General features: G+C 49.5%; 1 long non-coding RNA gene across 1 annotated transcript; it reads left to right on the forward strand.

Moving 5' to 3' along the window:
* Positions 1-2,765: 2,765 nt before the first annotated feature.
* On the forward strand, positions 2,766-3,857 carry LOC125549292. The gene is made up of 2 exons (XR_007301304.1): positions 2,766-2,900; positions 3,121-3,857. It is a non-coding gene; the product is annotated as an uncharacterized LOC125549292 (long non-coding RNA).
* Positions 3,858-11,277: the final 7,420 nt, after the last annotated feature.

Below are 11,277 nucleotides of genomic sequence, written 5' to 3' on the forward strand. Positions count from 1 at the left end.
ATTATTTATTTCCTTATATCATGATAAATGTTTATTATTCATGCTAGAATTGTATTAACTGGAAACATAATACATGTGTGAATACATAGACAAATAGAGTGTCACTAGTATGCCTCTACTTGACTAGCTCGTTAATCGAAGATGGTTATGTTTCCTAACCATGAACAAAAGAGTTGTTATTTGATTAACGGGATCACATCATTAGAAGAATGATGTGATTGACATGACCCATTCCATTAGCTTAGCACCCGATCGTTTAGTATGTTGCTATTGCTTTCTTCATGACTTATACATGTTCCTATGACTATGACATTATGCAACTCCCGTTTGCCGGAGGAACACTTTGTGTGCTACCAAACGTCACAACGTAACTGGGTGATTATAAAGGAGCTCTACAGGTGTCTCCAAAGGTACATGTTGGGTTGGCGTATTTCGAGATTAGGATTTGTCACTCCGATTGTTGGAGAGGTATCTCTGGGCCCTCTTGGTAATGCACATCACATAAGCCTTGCAAGCATTGCAACTAATGAGTTAGTTGCGAGATGATGTATTACGAAACGAGTAAAGAGACTTGCCGGTAACGAGATTGAACTAGGTATTGAGATACCGACGATCGAATCTCGGGCAAGTAACATACCGATGACAAACGGAACAACGTATGTTGTTATGCGGTCTGACCGATAAAGATCTTAGTAGAATATGTAGGAGCCAATATGAGCATCCAGGTTCCGCTATTGGTTATTGACCAGAGACGTGTCTCGGTCACGTCTACATTGTTCTCGAACCCGTAGGGTCCGCACGCTTAAGGTTTCGATGACAGTTATATTATGAGTTTATGAGTTTTGATGTACCGAAGGAGTTCGGAGTCCCGGATGAGATCGGGGACATGACGAGGAGTCTCGAAATGGTCGAGACATAAAGATCGATATATTGGACGACTATATTCGGACATCGGAAAGGTTCCGAGTGGTTCGGGTATTTTTCGGAGTACCGGGGAGTTACGGGAATACGGGAGAAGAAGTATATGGGCCTTATTGGGCTTTAGGGGAGAGGGAGAGGCAGGCCGCCCCCCCCCCCCAAGGCCTAGTCCGAATTGGACTAGGGGAAGGGGCTGCGCCCCCTCCTTCCTTCTCTTCCCTCTTCCCCTTCCTTGTCTCCTACTCCTACTACATGGAAGGACTCCTAGTTGGACTAGGAAAGGGGGAATCCTACTCTCGGTGGGAGTAGGACTCCCCTAGGGCGCGCCATAGAGAGGGCCGGCCCTCCCCTCCTCCACTCCTTTATATACGGGGGCAGGGGCACCCCATAGACACACAAGTTGATCCACGTGATCATATTGTTAGCCGTGTGCGGTGCCCCCTTCCACCATATACCTCGATAATATTGTAGTGGTGCTTAGGCGAAGCCCTGCGACAGTTGAATATCAAGATCGTCACCACGCCGTCGTGCTGACGGAACTCTTCCCCGACACTTTGCTGGATCAGAGTCCGGGGATCGTCATCGAGCTGAACGTGTGCTAGAACTCAGAGGTGTCGTAGTTTCGGTGCTTGATCGGTCGGGCCGTGAAGACGTACGACTACATCAACCGCATTGTCATAACGCTTCCGCTGTCGGTCTACAAGGGTACGCAGATCACACTCTCCTCTCGTTGCTATGCATCACCATGATCTTGCGTGTGCGTAGGAAATTTTTTGAAATTACTACGTTCCCCAACATCACCTTTATAAGAGGAATTCCAAGTTGTGAGAACAATTGTAACTCCATCTCATCTCGAAATTATGACTATTTGAATTATCCATTTCATCTTATTGTGGATCTTCACGGTATTATCAATATGGCTTTCACGGTTTTTATCTCTGGTGTGATTGGTTTCTCTCTTATGATGTGTGAGTAATTCCCCGTTGGCGTGGATGTAGGTGAGTGGTAAGATTCATATGTGCCTATTATATATGTCGTCATTAGTATTTTTAGTGGTACGATCTGTTAGTACATTGTTATGCTGTGGTGAACTCTATGCGTGTTGTCCAATCTAAGGGCTCAGGCAACACGATCCAAGACCTACACATGTAACACATATTGTTTAGGAAATCTGTGAACTCTAATGTGACAGGTGGAGATATCTATGAGACCGAAGACAATATGATATAACAGTGATCTATTAAACCTAATGCTTGGTTCCAGTCCAAGGATCTTAATTATGGAAACAACCACTACGTAGCAACGGTGAGGCAAGAGCATAGAATGAAATATTAACCCGCCTACAGGACACGCAATATCAAATACTATGAGAATAATACAGAAGTTAAAAAGCATGCCCTTGCATGAACCGAAGAAGAAGACCCTCAAGCACATCTTATGCTTTTTGATACTTTATGCGGGACTTTCAAATTGACGGATATGTCACAAGAATCCATATTGTTCAGACTTTCTTTAAATGGGTTTCTATTTCTGTGCCCCTCTTTCCTTCGGTGTGCTCATTTTTGCCCATAGTATCTATCTTTCCTCAATTTTGCCCTCCACCACTCGTCCCATTCTCACTAAGAGCCCAAACAGAGCCTTGCCGTCCAGTCAATGCATTTGACCATTCCCTGCTCAGTTACTAATGTGTGGGGCCTCAGTTCTTTGGACATGTGGGCCGTGAATGGCAGGTGGGCCGTGGCCGTGACTGCTTATGACGAGTGGGACCTGGGCTTGGTGAGCTATGGGTTTCTTTTGCCTAAAATAGCCCAACCACGAGCGAGGAACCGCATCCCTAGCCAGCAGCTGTCGTCGCCGTTCACATTGCAGTCCTGCCGCTGTGCCCTAGCTGCCCGCTGCTCAGTCCGACTGAGCTCCGATGGTGAAGCGGTACTGTGATACATCACACCCTGCAGGAACTATTTGATATAGTTTGGCGACAGGTACGTTTCTAATCGAAACCCAAACAATTAGTATTAGTCGATTGAATGGACGATTTAATTGTTGCTCGTTGAGAGCCCATTTCTAGTGTGAAAAAAAGAAAATCCTAGAAATTAGGATCCGTTCATGGGAGCTCATTTCTGATTATGTGGTAATTTTGATCCTTATAATTTTCATTTTTACAGTTTTGATTTATAAATTTCGTCTTTGATTGATTGCTAGCTCTGCCTGGATGGAAGAGGGCGACAAAAGAGTTTTGCGCCGGAGACGAGCAGTTGCTGGCCAAGTGCAACGTAGTATGCTCCTAGTTTCCAAGCGTGAAGCAGCTCGAGTTGCACTCGACGGGCCTGACCTTGGAAGTGACACTGGACGAACTGAAGGGGATGCTTCCTGAAGGCAAGGGGGCACTCACGATGGATTCTCGACCACGAGCTCGCTGGTACGAGTACCGCTCCCGCCTCTCGTGGTCAAATCTAGAGCCGGAAGGGCCGGTGAATATGCGTATTATCGACGTCGTCGATGAGGAAACAAAAGAGGAGGATTTAGACGACGAGGAAGACGATACTGACAAGGAGGATGAGGAAGATGATTCCAACGAGCAGGAGGAGGAAGAGGATTCTGACGAGGATTAGGAGCACGAGTAGGTAGAAGATTCTGACGAGGAGCGGGAGGAGGATTTTGATGAGGAGAACTCTGCACTTCAAATGAATTTTATGTAAACACTATTTATTTTCGGTATCAACATTTGTTATTTACGTGCGATATTGGCATGTATGATAGATGTGTACGGATTTGAGAGTCCGGATTTAAGATATGTAAATGCCGGAAGCAAGATACGAGGGTCCGCCCGAATGCATCCTCGGACGTGCCCGATGCATCCGCGGACGTATAGGATGTAAATTTGCCAAATCCGGTTGTAAATGCTGTTATCCAGTCGTTGTGCTAACTCGGGGGCAGCGGCGAGAGCGTACCCCCATCTCGTGTTGGTGGATGGGCTCCCCAAGGACCCATTTCTAATTCTATTGATTACTCGGGCTGTTTTGTACGACAACTGTTTATTTGCAACAATGTCCTGTGGCCTTCGTTGCAAAAAGAAAAAAAAGAATTGAAGGAGGACGTGGGTGGCGGTGTATCTAGCGAGCGAGGGAAAGCAATGCTGGTTTTTGGACTTTGGTGGGCGCGACAAAAAGCGTGGGGTTGGGTGTCCTTTGTCCCCATTGCCATCCATGGCGCTCTCTTGTCTTGTACCCCGGGCAAGCCCACGCCGCGCCTTGGCACGGCGCTAGCCAGCCGTGGAATTTTTCAGAAAGAGTGCACCCTCGCGCTTCTATTCTCCTCCCTTGAACACTAGACCCTGTTTGGTTTCAAATAAGTCACAAACTTATAAGTCGAAAAATGTAAAAAGTGACTTATTTTGCTAAACGGACCCAATTTATTAGTCACCCCAACTTATAAGTCATAAGTTGCTGCACCCCAACTTAAAACTTATAAGTCACCCCTTTTATGTGGGTCTCATCACCTTTACATTAAAAAACAAGGTGGGAAGGTGTGCTCAGGTGACTTATAAGTCAGATGACAACCAAACAGACGTGACTTATAAGTCACTGATTTTAAATTACATGACTTATAAGTCAGGTGACTTATTGAAACCAAACAGGCCCTTACTCGTAGCTAGGTGTACTGTGGTACGTGGTAGTAAAAAATCTAGTTGGCCAGCTAGGTAGACCGGAGACCACGTAGCTAGTAGAAAGCTTTCACAGTTACCTGTAGCTACAGCCAGCCCATGCTTTCGTGCTGGCAACTCTGTCTGCCATGCATGGCTCAGCCATACTACAAGCTGAAGACGAGGAGCCAAGTGTGTTATTGACAAATGCTTGCTCTGTTTGTTAAGCACGATAATATGCAGACACTTGGTATACGCACGGTACGGTGCTAGCTCGCGTCAGGCAAATCTGGTTTCGTACAACCGTTGCCATGGTTTTTGCCCTTCCTGGTGCGTACAGGCTTCGCTGCCGCTAGCTATAGCATTTGCCTTTGCCATTCCTTTGAGCTGCTATTTTGGGGGAAGGACATATACACTACACCACCACCACCACCAGCAGTAGTACTCAATAAATGTGGTAGGCGGTAGCTTTTGGCGCACCCAATAAATGTGGTGGTAGCAGGACGCTTGTCGCGACGTGGTGGGAAGGTGGCGCGCGTGTCCTCCCTCGTTATTCCTCCGCACACCGCAACACGACGACGACGCCGCAACAAAACAAAAACCGACGCTTTGAAAATCTAGGCTAAAACCCACTCGCTACCGCCTAAAAAACGAAGCAAACAAGAGGACGAACCTCAGGCCATCTTCACCACGACGCGACCCCAAACGGACGTTTGATTTAGCTAGATTTTGTCCTTTTGGAATGACGATGTGTTCATCCATATCCGGTCTTGTCCATTGGGTCGTGCGTGCGCCCATCGCGCGGCCGCACCCCAAATCACGTCCGCGTTGAACATGATTTAAAAAACATAAATAAAATGACTAAAAAAATTAAATAAACACAGTTTAATAAACATAAAACTTAGTTATGGTCGCCACGGCCACAAAACGGCCCAGTTTCACATCCAACTTGACATAATTAAACATAAAAAAGAAAATAAAAAACGGCCGCCGCCAGCGCGCTCCTGCCCGTGCCCGTCGATGCCGTCGCCGTCGCCGTCTTCAGTGGCCGCCGGCGTCGTCGTCGTCGCTGACGAGGTCCACGTAGGCCGGCGGTGCGTGGTAGACGGGTTGGGGCTGGGCGGCAGGAGGTGCCTGCACGACCTCCTCCCGTGGCGACGCCTCCCGCTTCGGTGACCGCGGCGGAGTGGCGCACCAGTTCACGCCCACGACGGAGGCCATCTCCGGTGCAGTGTAGGACCAGCCCCACCCCTGACCATGCAGACCCGGGTGGAACGCGGCCACCGGCTCCTCCATCGCCTCCTCCTCTGGGATGGCTACCTCGCCGGCGGCGGAGCGGGCCATCATCGCCCTCCCATTGCCGCTCATCGTGCGTGTACATGGAGTTCTCCATGACACGCACCATGAGACGGGCCTCCTCCTCCGCTGTCATGCGAGGAGGTGGTCGTGGAGATGGCGAAGGCGACGGTGAGGGGCGTGGGCATGAGGTCGCGCACCAGCCTACGCCCGCACTCCTGGGGAGCAGGCGCTGCGCGCTCCCGACGTGGCCGCCGCGGCCCAGACGCCGTGCCGGCGAAGAAGGAGGCACGCCGCACGTCGTGATCGTCCCTGAGCCAAGTATCCCAGAGAGAGGAGTCTGGGGCGTACATGTCGTTGTAATACAGATTGTCGGGGAGGGGGCGGCGGCGGCGCTCAATCTCTTGACGGCGTGCACGGCCGCTCACCGGGACGAGCGGGATCGGCACACGGTCGGCGCGGAGGTGCCATCCGTTGGGGAGGTGGATGTCGCTCCAAGGGAGTGGCGTCCTTGTCTCCCAATAACGACGGCACAGCGACGCGCGGATGTAGTGCCGGCCGTGCTCGCCGGCGAACGTGGGGGCGATGGAGAAAGCGGGCGGCGCGGGGGCCCGACATGGTGGTGATGCGCCCTCCTTCTTCACGGAGCCGGCGCGGCGCCTCGACGAGGAGCCGGCCTCGCGGTCGTGCTTCCCCTTGCGGTTCCAGAAGCCCATGGCTTCGAGGTGGCCGGCCGGCGAGCTCGACAAGGGAGGGCTAGGGTTTAGCGCGGTCGGGTTTCGAGTAGGTCGCGGGATGGAGTGAGGCAGTGTGGACGACGACCGGTCAACGGGTTCCCCGTTTAAGAAGGACGGCGACCTTCCACTGTGCCGATGACAGGTGGGGTCGGCCATCCGTGCGCATTGATGTTGGCGGGTGGGAGGTAGGTGGTCGCCCCGCCACACGGGCAGACGCGGATGAGCGGCGCGTCCATTCGGTGACCGCGGCGTCCCAAACCCGGCGCAAAGATGTGCTCAAAATGGGTCGGCCCGGACACAAAACAGACTAAATGGGTCCGGGTCGTCGCGCACTGGGCCGCCTCGTTTGTCCGTTTTACTCCAAACTGACAGGGTCGAACAGGATGGGATCGTGCGGTGGCGTTGGCATCACCTCCTGTGTGCACTATGTATATGTGTCTGCGTGTACGTGACGGAAGTCGTTGTGAAAGTGAATCTTTTAGGGCTTGTTTGGTTTGGAACTTAATTTGCCACAACGAAGGTTAGACGTTGGCCACATCTGTGGCGCGCCGCAGAAACTGTGGCGAGCAAAACAAACGCCGCACCTTAGGCAAAAACTTTTGGTGCAGAAGCCTGAATAGGTTGTGGCGAGCCAAACTTTAGCACAAACCAAACGCACGTTTAGGAGGTTGTGGCTCGCCACACCTTTGGCGTGGCAACCGATGGCCCGAAACCAAACAGCCTCTTAGGCTGGTTGTAATGGAGAGTACCATATACTACTATTATGCATATGATACTGGTGTATAATACTACCTCTCTAATGTATAGTATCATATATTAGTATCATGTAGTACTCTATTTATTGTCATGCATGACATAAAGTAGCATAGCATTTAATATGATACGGTATCATGATATGATACTACACCTTCTTTTTCTTCATTTAATGCTATAACATTTCATTAAAATTGCCTGTTTGGCATGCATGATACTAGCTATAATACTATCATTACGACCAGCTTTAGTATACGGAAATGTGGGGCAAGCTGGGCAGGCAAACAGTCGCCCACCCGCACCCGGCCCCTTGTGCGTCAATGCTCACTGAAGATGCGTGTGAAAGCAAGCAAGCAAGCAAAGCGTCCTGCCCATGTTTTGTTCGGCAGCGAGTGAAATCAACGCCCTGTTATAAGTGCCAAAAATTTCTAAACCAAAGAGGTCATCAGACGCACAGCTACAGTTTACTCGCAGAAAATGTAAACTACTCCACGGATGAGCCCAGGGAGCAGGACAATGCGCGCTCGTCGCGTAGCGCATTGGCACGGGATGCTTTGTCCGGTGGCCCTCGCCGCCTCCTATTAAAAGACGAGACCACAACGAGCTTTGGTTTCGTGTGTTGAATTCGCTCTACGTCTTTTGGCGGGGCGACGACGAAAACGGCCCATCATCCGCATGCCAGCGAGGGGAAGAATACATACTCCTACATGTCTACGACGAACCAGTTTCGCGTAGCCGTGTTTATCCGTGATGATCTATCTGCATTGTCACGTGATGAGTTGTTTATTCTTTTCGGCTGCGTGTACGTATAGGTATAGTACGTTGTTCTCATCCGCTTGCTTAATTAGTGGGGCGGTTTCTACAAAGCCAGCTGTCCCCATGCGTTACACGTACTCTGCACAGTGTTGACACGTATCTAAGTGTGCGTCCTGACTCATGCATCCATGCATGCAAGTTCCCGGGAAAAGGTGATATACATGCATGTAGTCTACTGTACCACGCTTCCAGAAACGTGCTCCCGCACCGTGGAAACTCACCGGATAAACCAGGCCGACCGACCGACACAACCCACGAGTGCTACGAGGACAAAAAACACGTCCACCTACTCTACGTAGATTCAACTATAGTAGTAGGAGCTTCATGCATACGTTCGCGACTCGTCAAGCTTTCCGCTCTCGCTCATTTCCTCCGCCCGGACGAACGCTGGATTGTCTTTTCTGTTTGGGAGAGATTTTGGAGGATTCTGACCGACGGACCCCTTGTTGCATGCCATCCATTTTTCTACGGTTTGACCTGCCACGCCAAATTGTTCAACGCGGCTAGCTGCGGTGATCGATAGTAGTGTTGTACTATCACTTGCATTGATCAGGCCATCAAGGCGTGAAAGGTGCCGCGGGTTTTATAAGACTGGCGAGTTGCACGCGATAGGACATCCATGTGATCGACCATGTGGTGCTGTTTTCTCGTCAGCAAGCAATTCTTGCTCTAACAAGCCTTCCTCATCGGATCTTGAGGAAGTGTTCGCCGATATGAGCTACGAGAGTGGGGTCTTTCCACCTTCTCATATAGTATCAATATGCAGCCGTCTTCCCACACAATAAATTGTTTTGGGGATTCCAATCCGAGACGCATCGAAGCAGGATCCTCGTGCGCGGCCTCTAGCTCACAATGGCGATCCTCCTCCTTGGGGATGAGAGTGGCCTCCTCCTCCACTTCCTCCTCCTCAAATGTCTGCAACTTCTTCTCTTAGAGCGGCTCATAGTCCGCCGCAGGGCAGCCAGCACACGGTTTGAGCTAGCCCCCGCCCGGTAGTGTCGTGCCAGCGACCACTTCTCGGCGTCAGACTCCTTGGCCATCGCGACATCGGGAGGTGTGATTGTTTGCGGCGGCCGGTGAATGTGTGGGAGAGGAAGTCGATTGTGCAGGTAGAGTGGCTGCCTCTCGCATCCGGCTCTGCGGCTGGATGGTGTGTTTGATTTGGAGTACGACGTTTGGAGATGCCATTGTAAAACAAAAAATCCATCATAGCCGGAAGCTACGTAGATTTAGAGAGTACGAGCTTCATGCATGGCGTAGTACCTACATTAGCGACTCGTCACGCCTCCACTCCGCTCGAACGACAACGCGGAGATCATTGAGTTGTTGTTTTTAGGCAAACGCTGAGTTGTTTGGCGATGTTCTGGAGGATTCGGACTGGACTGTTCTACGGTTTAACCACCTGGTCGTGGCTGTGCCTATGCTCGACGGTGCTAGTAGCTGCAGTGATCGATAATAGTCGTACTATCACTTGCATTGATCAGGCGTGAAAGGTGGCGCAGTTTAATAACACCGGCGCGTTGCATGCACGCGATAGAACGTCCATGTGATCCATCATGTGGTGTATTTCATTGTCAGCAACCAGTTCTTGTTTTTTATTTGCCAAGTACTCCAAACGTGAAGTGTCAGGAACTTCCTTAACTTCACAATATGCCACTCGCATGGCCTTGCCATGACGCGTGTGATCAGTCAAAGCACGCATTACAGGAAATATATGTATGTATATACTCCATGTACCGAGTCATTTCCGACTTGAGCCTGGTAACACTGGTAGAAAAAGGGCCTATAGTCCCGGTTCATAAGGGCCTTTAGTCCCGGTTCCTGAACCGGGACTAAAGTGTCGGTACTAATACCTCCCCCCTTTAGTCCCGATTTAATCCAGAACCGGGACTAAAGCCCCTCCACGTGGGCAGTGCGCAGAGCCCAGGCAGGAGACCCTTTGGTCCCGGTTGGTGGCACCAACCGGGACCAATAGGCATCCACGCGTCAGCATTTTTGTGGCTGGGGTTTTAGTTTTTTTTTTGAATGGGGAGGAGGGTTGGGGGTTTTGGGGGTTTATTTAGGTGTTTCATATATTGTGTTAGCTAGCTATAATTAATATAGAGAAGTGTCCTCTCTTATGTCCGTGCTTGGTCGACGCTATGTACTATACATACGTATAGAGAGGACTAGACACGCTGGCTAGCTAGTAAAGCAAACGAAGGAAACAGAAGATCGTCATGAACATATATGCATACAGAGAGAAGTGATATCGACCACCTCTCCTTCTCGGAGAGATTGGTCGAACAACAAGTTCTCGTATATCTATCTGACACTACCGGCTACATATATACAGTAATTATCTCTTACAAATATAATCATACGGACTCAGGGTCAACATAGAATTCTCCGTCTTCAGGGATCACGTGATCAAGAAAGAATGCCGCCAATTCCTCTTGAATTCCTCGCATGCGAGCTGGTGCTAGGAGTTCATCCCGCTTCCGAAACATCTAATTTAAAGAAGGGGGTCAATATGTATATATGAATGAATGAAACTCAACACAAATGATGGTAATAAAATAAAATTGTGAATGTTGTTATTTACGTACTTCATATTGTTCGTTAGAGTACCCGCCCCGCTCACACATCGTGTGGCGGATGGACTCGCAGATGTAGTATCCACAGAAATCATTCCCTTGTTCCTGCCACAACCACTTTACAAGAAATAGAGGTCAATCAAACTGATAAGCAAGAATGCTAAATGGTATTGATGAAACTAGCGCTTGAATCACTAGGAGATGCGCGGAACATGCTACTATAGTACTTACTTTCGGGTGTCTAAATTCCAGCTCCTTCGGCAGTCCCGGAACTTTTTTGGTGAATTTTCTCCAAACCCTGCCGGACAAAGAAAACAATTACTTGATATCAGGAAATGAACAAAGTTGCTGATATGGTTGATAATGATCGATTTAACTTACTTCTTGAGGATTTCAGTCATGTCTGCATAGTCCTGGGGATCTTTTCGTCTTGAGTCTAAGACGGTTATTAGTCCCTGCTCAAGCTTAATCTCTAGGAGAATATAGTGGAAACTGCACACGCATGCATAACTCATGAATTACATTACTATAACCTTGA

The sequence above is a fragment of the Triticum urartu genome, chromosome 3, assembly GCF_003073215.2.
Source record: "Triticum urartu cultivar G1812 chromosome 3, Tu2.1, whole genome shotgun sequence".
NCBI classification, from domain to species: domain Eukaryota; kingdom Viridiplantae; phylum Streptophyta; class Magnoliopsida; order Poales; family Poaceae; genus Triticum; species Triticum urartu.